At 51.5% G+C, this 15,250-nt stretch overlaps 1 pseudogene; it reads right to left on the reverse strand.

Moving 5' to 3' along the window:
- Nucleotides 1-13,435, reverse strand: part of LOC115122615 (pyruvate dehydrogenase phosphatase regulatory subunit, mitochondrial-like) — a 46,178-nt pseudogene extending 32,743 nt beyond the window's left edge.
- Nucleotides 13,436-15,250: the final 1,815 nt, after the last annotated feature.

Below are 15,250 nucleotides of genomic sequence, written 5' to 3' on the forward strand. Positions count from 1 at the left end.
TGACAGACAGGACAGTGGTAACCTCTAACCCTGACAGACAGGACAGTGGTAACCTCTAACCCTGACAGACAGGACAGTGGTAACCTCTAACCCTGACAGACAGGACAGTGGTAACCTCTAACCCTGACAGACAGACAGACAGTGGTAACCTCTAACCCTGACAGACAGGACAGTGGTAACCTCTAACCCTGACAGACAGGACAGTGGTAACCTCTAACCCTGACAGACAGGACAGTGGTAACCTCTAACCCTGACAGACGGGACAGTGGTAACCTCTAACCCTGACAGACGGGACAGTGGTAACCTCTAACCCTGACAGACGGGACAGTGGTAACTCCTAACCCTGACAGACGGGACAGTGGGGTAACCTCTAACCCTAACCCTGACAGACAGGACAGTGGTAACCTCTAACCCAGACAGGACAGTGGTAACCTCTAACCCTGACAGACAGTGGTAACCTCTAACCCTGAGACAGGACAGTGGTAACCTCTAACCCTGACAGACAGGACAGTGGTAACCCAGACTAACCCTGACAGACAGGACAGTGGCAACCTCTAACCCTGAGACAGGACAGTGGTAACCTCTAACCCTGACAGACAGGACAGTGGTAACCTCTAACCCTGACAGACAGGGACAGTGGTAACCTCTAACCCAGACACGGACAGTGGTAACCTCTAACCCTGACAGACAGGACAGTGGTAACCTCTAACCCTGACAGACAGGACAGTGGTAACCTCTAACCCTGACAGACAGACAGTGGTAACCTCTAACCCAGACAGGACAGTGGTAACAACCCAGACAGGACAGTGGTAACCTCTAACCCTGACAGGACAGGGTAACCTCTAGTGGTAACCTCTAACCCAGACAGGACAGTGGTAACAACCCAGACAGGACAGTGGTAACCTCTAACCCAGACAGGACAGTGGTAACCTCTAACCCAGACAGGACAGTGGTAACCTCTAACCCAGACAGGACAGTGGTAACCTCTAACCCTGACAGACAGGACAGTGGTAACCTCTAACCCTGACAGACAGGACAGTGGTAACCTCTAACCCTGACAGACAGGACAGTGGTAACCTCTAACCCTGACAGACAGGACAGTGGTAACCTCTAACCCTGACAGACAGGACAGTGGTAACTCTAACCCTGACAGACAGGACAGTGGTAACCTCTAACCCTGACAGACAGGACAGTGGTAACCTCTAACCCTGAACAGGACAGTGGTAGCTCTAACCCTGACAGACAGGACAGTGGTAACCTCTAACCCTGACAGACAGGACAGTGGTAAACCCTGACAGACAGGACAGTGGTAACTCTAACCCTGACAGACAGGACAGTGGTAACCTCTAACCCTGACAGACAGGACAGTGGTAACCTCTAACCCTGACAGACAGGACAGCGGTAACCTCTAACCCTGACAGACAGGACAGCGGTAACCTCTAACCCTGACAGACGGGACAGTGGTAACCTCTAACCCTGACAGACAGGACAGTGGTAACCTCTAACCCTGACAGACAGGACAGTGGTAACCTCTAACCCTGACAGACAGGACAGTGGTAACCTAACTCTAACCCTGACAGACGGGACAGTGGTAACCTCTAACCCTGACAGACGGGACAGTGGTAACCTCTAACCCTGACAGACGGGACAGTGGTAACCTCTAACCCTGACAGACGGGACAGTGGTAACCTCTAACCCTGACAGACGGGACAGTGGTGGTAACCTAACCCTAACCCTGACAGACGGGACAGTGGTAACCTCTAACCCTGACAGACGGGACAGTGGTAACCTCTAACCCTGACAGACGGGACAGTGGTAACCTCTAACCCTGACAGACGGGACAGTGGTAACCTTCTAACCCTGACAGACGGGACAGTGGTAACCTCTAACCCTGACAGACAGGACAGTGGTAACCTCTAACCCTGACAGACGGACAGTGGTAACCTCTAACCTAACCCTGACAGACGGGACAGTGGTAACTCTAACCCTGACAGACGGGACAGTGGTAACCCTCTCTAACCCTGACAGACGGGACAGTGGTAACTCTCTAACCCCTGACAGACGGGACAGTGGTAACCTCTAACCCTGACAGACGGGACAGTGGTAACCTCTAACCCTGACAGACGGGACAGTGGGTAACCTCTAACCCTGACAGACAGGACAGTGGTAACCTCCTCTAACCCTGACAGACGGGACAGTGGTAACCTCTAACCCTGACAGACAGGACAGTGGTAACCTCTAACCCTGACAGACGGGACAGTGGTAACCTCTAACCTCTAACCCAGACAACAGTGGTAACCTCTAGACAGAGGACAGTGGTAACCTCTAACCCTGACAGACAGGACAGTGGTAACCTCTAACCCTGACAGACAGGACAGTGGTAACTCTAACCCTGACAGACAGGACAGTGGTAACCTCTAACCCTGACAGACAGGACAGTGGTAACCTCTAACCCTGACAGACAGGACAGTGGTAACTCTAACCTCTAACAGACGGGACAGTGGTAACCTCTAACCCTGACAGACAGGACAGTGGTAACCTCTAACCCTGACAGACAGGACAGTGGTAACCTCTAACCTCTGACAGACGGGACAGTGGTAACCTCTAACCCTGACAGACGGGACAGTGGTAACCTCTAACCTGACAGACAGGACAGTGGTAACTAACCCTGACAGACGGGACAGCGGTAACCTCTAACCCTGACAGACGGGACAGGGTAACCTCTAACCCCTGACAGACGGGTGGGTAACCTCTAACCCTGACAGACGGGACAGCGGTAACCTCTAACCCTGACAGACGGGACAGCGGTAACCTCTAACCCTGACAGACAGGACAGCGGTAACCTCTAACCCTGACAGACAGGACAGTGGTAACCTCTAACCCTGACAGACGGGACAGTGGTAACCTCTAACCTCTAACCCTGACAGACGGGACAGTGGTAACCTCTAACCCTGACAGACGGGACAGTGGTAACCTCTAACCCTGACAGACGGGACAGTGGTAACCTCTAACCCTGACAGACGGGACAGTGGTAAATCCTCTAACCCTGACAGACGGGACAGTGGTAACCTCTAACCCCACAGACGGGACAGTGGTAACCTCTAACCCTGACAGACAGTGGTAACCTCTAACCCTGACAGACGGGACAGTGGTAACCTCTAACCCTGACAGACGGGACAGTGGTAACCTCTAACCCTGACAGACGGGACAGTGGTAACTCTAACCCTGACAGACGGGACAGTGGTAACCTCTAACCCTGACAGACGGACAGTGGTAACCTCTAACCCTGACAGACGGGACAGTGGTAACCTCTAACCCTGACAGACGGGACAGTGGTAACCTCTAACCCTGACAGACGGGACAGTGGTAACCTCTAACCCTGACAGACGGGACAGTGGTAACCTCTAACCCTGACAGACGGGACAGTGGTAACCTCTAACCCTGACAGACGGGACAGTGGTAACCTCTAACCCTGACAGACGGGGACAGTGGTAACCTCTAACCTGACAGACGGGACAGTGGTAACCTCTAACCCTGACAGACGGGATGGGTAACCTCTAACCCTGACAGACGGGACAGTGGTAACCTCTAACCCTGACAGACGGGACAGTGGTAACCTCTAACCCTGACAGACGGTGGTAACAACCCTGTGGTAACCCTCTAACCCTGACAGACGGACAGTGGTAACCTCTAACCCTGACAGACGGGACAGTGGTAACCTCTAACCCTGACAGACGGGACAGTGGTAACCTCTAACCCTGACAGACGGGACAGTGGTAACCTCTAACCCTGACAGACGGGACAGTGGTAACCTCTAACCCTGACAGACGGGACAGTGGTAACCTCTAACCCTGACAGACGGGACAGTGGTAACCTCTAACCCTGACAGACGGGACAGTGGTAACCTCTAACCCTGACAGACGGGACAAAGTTTCAAAGATAATTGTGTAGTCTAGAGCGATTTTCTAGGTTAGCTAGCCAGCTATTGTCGTTCTCCTACGCAACGTAACGTAACCAACACTGCTAGCTAGCCAGCTAGCTCCCGATAAGCAGCATTGTAGAAACTTCACACTCAACGGTACGACTTGATTAGGGTAGTGTCAACAACGCAGCTAGCCTACCCCAGCAGTACTCTATCATTTTAATCATTTTAGTCAATTAGATTCTTGCTACGTAAGCTTAACTTTCTGAACATTCGAGACGTGTAGTCCACTTGTCATTCCAATCTCCTCTGCATTAGCGTAGCCTCTTCTCTAGCCTGTCAACTATGTGTCTGTCTATCCCTGTTCTCTCCTCTCTGCACAGACCATACAAACGCTCCACACCGCATGGCCGCAGCCACCCTAATCTGGTGGTCCCAGCGCGCACGACCCACGTGGAGTTCCAGGTCTCCGGTAGCCTCTGAACTGCCGATCTGCGGCCAACAAGGCAGAGTTCATCTCAGCCTATGTCTCCTCCAGTCCCTCAACTTCTTGGCTCTGACGGAAACATGGATCACCACAGACAACACCGCTACTCCTACTGCTCTCTCTTCGTCCGCCCACGTGCTCTCGCACACCCCGAGAGCTTCTGGTCAGCGGGGTGGTGGCACCGGGATCCTCATCTCTCCCAAGTGGTCATTCTCTCTTTTCTCCCCTTACCCATCTGTCTATCGCCTCCTTTGAATTCCATGCTGTCACAGTTACCAGCCCTTTCAAGCTTAACATCCTTATCATTTATCGCCCTCCAGGTTCCTCGGAGAGTTCATCAATGAGCTTGATGCCTTGATAAGCTCCTTTCCTGAGGACGGCTCACCTCTCACAGTTCTGGGCGACTTTAACCTCCCCACGTCTACCTTTGACTCATTCCTCTCTGCCTCCTTCTTTCCACTCCTCTCCTCTTTTGACCTCACCCTCTCACCTTCCCCCTACTCACAAGGCAGGCAATACGCTCGACCTCATCTTTACTAGATGCTGTTCCTCCACTAACCTCATTGCAACTCCTCCAAGTCTCCGACCACTACCTTGTATCCTTTTCCCTCTCGCTCTCATCCAACACTTCCCACACTGCCCCTACTCGATGGTATCGCGCCGTCCCAACCTTCGCCTCTCTCTCCCGCTACTCTCTCCTCTTCCATCCTATCATCTCTTCCCTCTGCTCAAACCTTCTCCAACCTATCTCCTGATTCTGCCTCCTCAACCCTCCTCTCCTCCCTTTCTGCATCCTTTGACTCTCTATGTCCCCTATCCTCCAGGCCGGCTCGGTCCTCCCTCCCGCTCCGTGGCTCGACGACTCATTGCGAGCTCACAGAACAGGGCTCCGGGCAGCCGAGCGGAAATGGAGGAAAACTCGCCTCCCTGCAGACCTGGCATCCTTTCACTCCCTCCTCTCTACATTTTCCTCCTCTGTCTCTGCTGCTAAAGCCACTTTCTACCACTCTAAATTCCAAGCATCTGCCTCTAACCCTAGGAAGCTCTTTGCCACCTTCTCCTCCCTCTTGAATCCTCCTCCCCCTCCCCCCTCCTCCCTCTCTGCAGATGACTTCGTCAACCATTTTGAAAAGAAGGTCGACGACATCCGATCCTCGCTTTGCTAAGTCAAACGACACCGCTGGTTCTGCTCACACTGCCCTACCCTGTGCTCTGACCTCTTTCTCCCCTCTCTCTCCAGATGACATCTCGCGTCTTGTGACGGCCGGGCCGCCCAACAACCTGCCCGCTGACCCTATCCCCTCCTCCTCTCTTCTCCAGACCATCTCCGGTGACCTTCTCCCCTACCTCACCTCGCTCATCAACTCATCCCTGACCGCTGGCTACGTCCCTCCCGTCTTTCAAGAGAGCGAGAGTTGCACCCCTTCTGAAAAAAAACCTACACTCGATCCCTCCGATGTCAACAACTACAGACCAGTATCCCTTCTTTCTTTTCTCTCCAAAACTCTTGAACGTGCCGTCCTTGGCCAGCTCTCCCGCTATCTCTCAGAATGACCTTCTTGATCCAAATCAGTCAGGTTTCAAGACTAGTCATTCAACTGAGACTGCTCTTCTGTATCACGGAGGCGCTCCGCACTGCTAAAGCTAACTCTCTCCCTCTGCTCTCATCCTTCTAGACCTATCGGCTGCCTTCGATACTGTGAACCATCAGATCCTCCTCTCCACCCTCTCCGAGTTGGGCATCTCCGGCGCGGCCCACGCTTGGATTGCGTCCTACCTGACAGGTCGCTCCTACCAGGTGGCGTGGCGAGAATCCGTCTCCTCACCACGTGCTCTCACCACTGGTGTCCCCCAGGGCTCTGTTCTAGGCCCTCTCCTATTCTCGCTATACACCAAGTCACTTGGCTCTGTCATAACCTCACATGGTCTCTCCTATCATTGCTATGCAGACGACACACAATTAATCTTCCTTTCCCCTTCTGACGACCAGGTGGCTTAATCGCATCTCTGCATGTCTGGCAGACATATCAGTGTGGATGACGGATCATCACCTCAAGCTGAACTCGGCAAGACGGAGCTGCTCTTCCTCCCGGGAAGGACTGCCCGCTCCATGATCTCGCCATCACGGTTGACAACTCCATTGTGTCCTCGCCCCAGAGCGCTAAGAACCTTGGCGTGATCCTGGACAACACCCTGTCGTTCTCAAATAACATCAAGGCGGTGGCCCGTTCCTGTAGGTTCATGCTCTACAACATCCGCAGAGTACGACCCTGCCTCACACAGGAAGCGGCGCAGGTCCTAATCCAGGCACTTGTCATCTCCCGTCTGGATTACTGCAACTCGCTGTTGGCTGGGCTCCCTGCCTGTGCCATTAAACCCCTACAACTCATCCAGAACGCCGCAGCCCGTCTGGTGTTCAACCTTCCCAAGTTCTCTCACGTCACCCCGCTCCTCCGCTCTCTCCACTGGCTTCCAGTTGAAGCCGCATCCGCTACAAGACCATGGTGCTTGCCTACGGAGCTGTGAGGGGAACGGCACCTCACTACCTCCAGGCTCTGATCAGGCCCTACACTCCAAACAAGGGCACTGCGTTCATCCACCTCTGGCCTGCTCGCCTCCCTACCACTGAGGAAGTACAGTTCCCGCCTCAGCCCAGTCAAAACTGTTCGCTGCTCTGGCCCCCCAATGGTGGAACAAACTCCCTCACGACGCCAGGACAGCGGAGTCAATCACCTTCCGGAGACACCTGAAACCCCACCTCTTTAAGGAATACCTAGATAGGATAAAGTAATCCTTCTCCCCCCTTAAAAGACCTAGATGCACTATTGTAAAGTGGCTGTTCCACTGGATGTCATAAGGTGAAAGCACCAATTTGTAAGTCGCTCTGGATAAGAGCGTCTGCTAAATGACTTAAATGTAAAATGTAAATGACTTAAATGGTAACCTCTAACCCTGACAGACGGGACAGTGGTAACCTCTAACCCTGACAGACGGGACAGTGGTAACCTCTAACCCTGACAGACGGGACAGTGGTAACCTCTAACCCTGACAGACGGGACAGTGGTAACCTCTAACCCTGACAGACGGGACAGTGGTAACCTCTAACCTCTAACCCTGACAGACAGGACAGCGGTAACCTCTAACCCTGACAGACAGGACAGTGGTAACCTCTAACCCTGACAGACAGGACAGTGGTAACCTCTAACCCTGACAGACAGGACAGTGGTAACCTCTAACCCTGACAGACAGGACAGTGGTAACCTCTAACCCTGACAGACAGGACAGTGGAGTGATAAGTATGTAAATCAATCATCAAACATTACTCCACTCCTACATGAACCAGATTAGGGTGGTCACGATATGACGTGACCCAGATTAGTGTGGTCACGATACTACATGAACCACATTAGGGTTGTCACGATACTACGTGACCCAGATTAGGGTTGTCACGATACGACGTGACCCAGATTAGGGTGGTCGCGATACGACGTGACCCAGATTAGGGTGGTCGCGATACTACGTGACCCAGATTAGGGTGGTCGCGATACTACGTGACCCAGATTAGGGTGGTCATGATACGACGTGACCCAGATTAGGGTGGTCGCGATACGACGTGACCCAGATTAGGGTGGTCGCGATACGACGTGACCCAGATTAGGGTGGTCGCGATACTACATGACCCAGATTAGTGTGGTCACGATACTACATGACCCAGATTAGGGTGGTTATGATACTATGTGACCCAGATTAGGGTGGTTATGATACTACGTGACCCAGATTAGGGTGGTTATGATACTACGTGACCCAGATTAGGGTGGTCGCGATACTACGTGACCCAGATTAGGGTGGTCGCGATACGACGTGACCCAGATTAGGGTGGTCGCGATACGACGTGACCCAGATTAGGGTGGTTATGATACGACGTGACCCAGATTAGGGTGGTCGCGATACGACGTGACCCAGATTAGGGTGGTCGCGATACTACGTGACCCAGATGAGGGTGGTTATGATACTACATGACCCAGATTAGGGTGGTTATGATACTACATGACCCAGATTAGGGTGGTTATGATACTACATGACCCAGATTAGGGTGGTTATGATACTACATGACCCAGATTAGGGTGGTTATGATACTACATGACCCAGATTAGGGTGGTTACGATACTACGTGACCCAGATTAGGGTGGTTATGATACTACATGACCCAGATTAGGGTGGTTATGATACTACATGACCCAGATTAGGGTGGTTATGATACTACATGAACCAGAGTTGTTCCCTCTTCCCTGGTGGTTGAACCTCAATCATTGGTTGATTTTCTGTCTTGTGAACAATGTAAATAGAAACACAAGGACAGATTCCCACTTTACTTTGTTTCAGGTAAATTAGACCCATTTTTATGCCTGTGTGCAGCGCTTCTAAAACAATCTTTCACACAGCCCAGTGTCGCAGCAGGAAGTGGAATAGGCTACATAGGATTCAAACATAGTGCGATTCATCCGCCAACTACTAAACAAAACGTCAGATACTTTGAAAACTGACCAGACCTGACCTGAGCACCCGCCAGCTCACCGTGGAGACCTGACCACCCGGCAGCTCACCGTGGAGACCTGACCACCCGACACCGTGGAGACCTGACCACCCGACACCGCGGAGACCTGACCACCCGACACCGCGGAGACCTGACCACCCGACACCGGGGAGACCTGACCCCCCGACACCGCGGAGACCTGACCACCCGACACCGGGGAGACCTGACCCCGACACCGTGGAGACCTGACCACCCGACACCGTGAGACCTGACCACCCGACACCGCGGAGACCTGACCACCCGACACCGCGGAGACCTGACCACCCGACACCGGGGAGACCTGACCCCCCGACACCGCGGAGACCTGACCACCCGACACCGGGGAGACCTGACCACCCGACACCGGGGAGACCTGACCCCCCGACACCGTGGAGACCTGACCACCCGACACCGTGGAGACCTGACCACCCGACACCGCGGAGACCTGACCACCCGACACCGCGGAGACCTGACCACCCGACACCGGGGAGACCTGACCCCCCGACACCGTGGACACCTGAAAGACGTCTTACACGCCAAAATCTACCCGCATTTGGCAGGTGTGGGGGGGGGTGTTCATTTTAGGCCCCGACTATAATACCACATCTACCATAGTACGATTCTACGATACTCCTTCTACCATACTCCATTCTCCATGGGGAGAACATGAAACAGAGTAATATCAGGTTCGATACTCCTTCTACCATACTCCATTCTCCATGGGGAGAACATGAAACAGAGTAATATCAGGTTCGATACTCCGTCTACCATACTCCTGTCGTTCTCACTCTCAACCCTAAAGTAGATGTACTGGAAATGTCCTGTCTTTCTCAACCCTAAAGTAGATGTACTGGAAATGTCCTGTCGTTCAACCCTAAAGTAGATGTACTGGAAATGTCCTGTCGTTCAACCCTAAAGTAGATGTACTGGAAATGTCCTGTCGTTCAACCCTAAAGTAGATGTACTGGAAATGTCCTGTCGTTCTCACTCTCAACCCTAAAGTAGATGTACTGGAAATGTCCTGTCTTTCTCAACCCTAAAGTAGATGTACTGGAAATGTCCTGTCGTTCAACCCTAAAGTAGACGTCCTGGAAATGTCCTCTCCTTACTTTCCTGCTCCGCCAGCGAAGGCCAGGCCAGAGGCGTTCATTCCAGCCAGGACGAAGTAGCCGTGCACCCCCGGTGTCTCCCCCATCAGACAGCGCATGTCTGGGGTGAACGACTCAGGACAGTTGACCAGCTGCTGAATCTCACACACGTCTAGTTCTGGCATCCTCCTCAACAGGGCTGACAGCATGGGCTCTGGGGGGGGGGGGAGAGAGGGGGTAAGAGAGGGGGTTAGGTAGAGACACTATGGACCGGTCAGTTACTATGGTATATAACCACCTCACATAAACACAGTATATAACCAGTATGGGTTCGATTCCCACTGGGGACAACCCATACGGTCTCAGTTGGTAAGAGTGTGGTGCCAACATCATGGGTTCGATTCCCACCGGGGACAACCCATACTGTCTAGGTTGGTAAGAGTGTGCGCCAACATCATGGGTTCGATTCCCACCGGGGCCAACCCATACTGTCTCAGTTGGTGAGAGTGTGGCATCAACATCATGGGTTTGATTCCCACTGGGGACAACCCATACTGTCTCAGTTGGTAAGAGTGTGGCGCCAACATCATGGGTTCAAATCCCACTGGGGACAACCCATACTGTCTCAGTTGGTGAGAGTGTGCGCCAACATCATGGGTTCAATTCCCACTGGGGCCAACCCATACTGTCTCAGTTGGTAAGAGTGTGCGCCAACATCATGGGTTCAATTCCCACTGGGGCCAACCCATACTGTCTCAGTTGGTAATAGTGGGACACCAACATCATGGGTTCGATTCCCACTGGGGACAACCCATACTGTCTCAGTTGGTAAGAGTGTGGCGCCAACATCATGGGTTCGATTCCCACCGGGGACAACCCATACGGTCTTAGTTGGTAAGAGTGTGTGCCAACATCATGGGTTCGATTCCCACTGGGGCCAACCCATACTGTCTCAGTTGGTAAGAGTGTGTGCCAACATCATGGGTTCGATTCCCACTGGGGACAACCCATACTGTCTCAGTTGGTAAGAGTGTGCGCCAACATCATGGGTTTGATTCCCACTGGGGACAACCCATACTGTCTCAGTTGGTAATAGTGGGACACCAACATCATGGGTTCGATTCCCACCGGGGACAACCCATACTGTCTCAGTTGGTAATAGTGTGCGCCAACATCATGGGTTCAATTCCCACTGGGGACAACCCATACTGTCTCAGTTGGTAATAGTGTGGCGCCAACATCATGGGTTCGATTCCCACCGGGGACAACCCATACTGTCTCAGTTGGTAAGAGTGTGCGCCAACATCATGGGTTTGATTCCCACCGGGGACAACCCATACTGTCTCAGTTGGTAAGAGTGTGCGCCAACATCATGGGTTTGATTCCCACTGGGGACAACCCATACTGTCTCAGTTGGTGAGAGTGTGGCGCCAACATCATGGGTTCGATTCCCACTGGGGCCAACCCATACTGTCTCAGTTGGTAAGAGTGTGCGCCAACATCATGGGTTTGATTCCCACTGGGGACAACCCATACTGTCTCAGTTGGTGAGAGTGTGGCGCCAACATCATGGGTTCGATTCCCACCGGGGACAACCCATACTGTCTCAGTTGGTAATAGTGTGCGCCAACATCATGGGTTCAATTCCCACTGGGGACAACCCATACTGTCTCAGTTGGTAATAGTGTGGCGCCAACATCATGGGTTCGATTCCCACCGGGGACAACCCATACTGTCTCAGTTGGTAAGAGTGTGCGCCAACATCATGGGTTCAATTCCCACTGGGGCCAACCCATACTGTCTCAGTTGGTAATAGTGGGACACCAACATCATGGGTTCGATTCCCACTGGGGACAACCCATACTGTCTCAGTTGGTAAGAGTGTGTGCCAACATCATGGGTTCGATTCCCACTGGGGCCAACCCATACTGTCTCAGTTGGTAAGAGTGTGTGCCAACATCATGGGTTCGATTCCCACTGGGGACAACCCATACTGTCTCAGTTGGTAAGAGTGTGCGCCAACATCATGGGTTTGATTCCCACTGGGGACAACCCATACTGTCTCAGTTGGTAAGAGTGTGGCGCCAACATCATGGGTTCAAATCCCACTGGGGACAACCCATACTATCTCAGTTGGTGAGAGTGTGCGCCAACATCATGGGTTCAATTCCCACTGGGGACAACCCATACTGTCTCAGTTGGTGAGAGTGTGCGCCAACATCATGGGTTCAATTCCCACTGGGGACAACCCATACTGTCTCAGTTGGTAATAGTGGGACACCAACATCATGGGTTCGATTCCCACTGGGGACAACCCATACTGTCTCAGTTGGTAAGAGTGTGGCGCCAACATCATGGGTTCGATTCCCACCGGGGACAACCCATACTGTCTCAGTTGGTAATAGTGTGCGCCAACATCATGGGTTCAATTCCCACTGGGGACAACCCATACTGTCTCAGTTGGTAATAGTGTGGCGCCAACATCATGGGTTCGATTCCCACCGGGGACAACCCATACTGTCTCAGTTGGTAAGAGTGTGCGCCAACATCATGGGTTTGATTCCCACCGGGGACAACCCATACTGTCTCAGTTGGTAAGAGTGTGCGCCAACATCATGGGTTTGATTCCCACTGGGGACAACCCATACTGTCTCAGTTGGTGAGAGTGTGGCGCCAACATCATGGGTTCGATTCCCACTGGGGCCAACCCATACTGTCTCAGTTGGTGAGAGTGTGGCGCCAACATCATGGGTTCGATTCCCACTGGGGCCAACCCATACTGTCTCAGTTGGTAAGAGTGTGCGCCAACATCATGGGTTCGATTCCCACTGGGGCCAACCCATACTGTCTCAGTTGGTGAGAGTGTGGCGCCAACATCATGGGTTCGATTCCCACTGGGGCCAACCCATACTGTCTCAGTTGGTGAGAGTGTGGCGCCAACATCATGGGTTCGATTCCCACTGGGGACAACCCATACTGTCTCAGTTGGTGAGAGTGTGCGCCAACATCATGGGTTCAATTCCCACTGGGGCCAACCCATTTTAAAATGTATGCACTCACAGCACAAAGTAAATGGAAAACTAAACGGACTCCATGTTTTACAGTAGCCGTGGCAACATAAACAGAATAGGGTGCCATTATAGAAAAATCACCCCCGTCTCTTACCGAAGTGGTCCCAGTCCTCCTGCATGGTCTGAATCTCCAGCTGGTTACGTCCCTCGGTGAAGATGGGTTTAGGGTTCTTCTCAAATCCTCCAGACAGGACCCCTCCCTGCCATGCTCTCACATAGATCCTCCCGTCCATATCCATCACCACTAGAGAACACACAGAGATACACAGTTACAACACAGTCTAACCCTGACCTCACATAGATCCTCCCGTCCATATCGATCACCACTAGAGAACACACAGATACACAGTCTAACCCTGACCCCTGACCTCACATAGATCCTCCCGTCCATATCGATCACCACTAGAGAACACACAGAGATACACAGTTACAACACAGTCTAACCCCTGACCTCACATAGATCCTCCCGTCCATATCCATCACCACTAGAGAGAACACACAGAGATACACAGTTACAACACAGTCTAACCCCTGACCCCTGACCTCACATAGATCCTCCCGTCCATATCCATCACCACTAGAGAGAACACACAGAGATACACAGTTACAACACAGTCTAACCCTGACCCCTGACCTCACATAGATCCTCCCGTCCATATCCATCACCACTAGAGAGAACACACAGAGATACACAGTTACAACACAGTCTAACCCTGACCCCTGACCCTAACCACCAGACAGGACAGAGTTCAGGCCAGCGGAGGCTCCTCAGAGGAGGAAGGGGAGGACCATTCCTCCTCAGTGAATTTCATAAAAATTTAAATAGTAAAACATTAAAAAGGTTATCCCATTTAGATAAAACTACACAAAAAAAATTTGCCTGTTACCAAATCATTGATTAAAACACACAGTTTTGGAATGAAGGTCACGGTAGCCTCAGCAGCACCATAGTGTAGCCGGAGGACAGCTAGTTCCCGTCCTCCTCTGGGCACATCGACTTCAAAACAAAACCTAGGAGGCTCATGGTTCTCACCCCCCTTCCATAGACTTACACAGTAATTACGACAACTTCCGGAGGACGTTCTCCAACCTATGGATGTTACATTGAACTGGGTGAATATGAATGAAAGTAACCTAAACCTGTCACTGTTACATTGAACTGGGTGAATATGAATGACAGTAACCTGTCACTGTTACATTGAACTGGGTGAATGACAGTAACCTAAACCTGTCACTGTTACATTGAACTGGGTGAATATGAATGACAGTAACCTAAACCTGTCACTGTTACATTGAACTGGGTGAATATGAATGACAGTAACCTAAACCCGTCACTGTTACATTGAACTGGGTGAATGACAGTAACCTAAACCCGTCACTGTTACATTGAACTGGGTGAATGACAGTAACCTAAACCTGTCACTGTCACATTGAACTGGGTGAATGACAGTAACCTAAACCTGTCACTGTTACATTGAACTGGGTGAATGACAGTAACCTAAACCTGTCACTGTTACATTGAACTGGGTGAATGACAGTAACCTAAACCTGTCACTGTTACATTGAGCTGGGTGAATATGAATGACAGTAGCCTAAACCTATCACTGTTACATTGAACTGGGTGAATGACAGTAACCTAAACCTGTCACTGTTACATTGAACTGGGTGAATGACAGTAACCTAAACCTGTCACTGTTACATTGAACTGGGTGAATATGAATGACAGTAACCTAAACCTGTCACTGTTACATTGAACTGGGTGAATGACAGTAACCTAAACCTGTCACTGTTACATTGAACTGGGTGAATGACAGTAACCTAAACCTGTCACTGTTACATTGAACTGGGTGAATATGAATGACAGTAACCTAAACCTGTCACTGTTACATTGAACTGGGTGAATGACAGTAACCTAAACCTGTCATTGTTACATTGAACTGGGTGAATGACAGTAACCTAAACCTGTCACTGTTACATTGAACTGGGTGAATGACAGTAACCTAAACCTGTCACTGTTACATTGAACTGGGTGAATATGAATGACAGTAACCTAAACCTGTCACTGTTACATTGAACTGGGTGAATGACAGTAACCTAAACCTGTCACTG

The sequence above is a fragment of the Oncorhynchus nerka genome, unplaced genomic scaffold (genome assembly GCF_034236695.1).
Source record: "Oncorhynchus nerka isolate Pitt River unplaced genomic scaffold, Oner_Uvic_2.0 unplaced_scaffold_1381, whole genome shotgun sequence".
NCBI lineage: Eukaryota > Metazoa > Chordata > Actinopteri > Salmoniformes > Salmonidae > Oncorhynchus > Oncorhynchus nerka.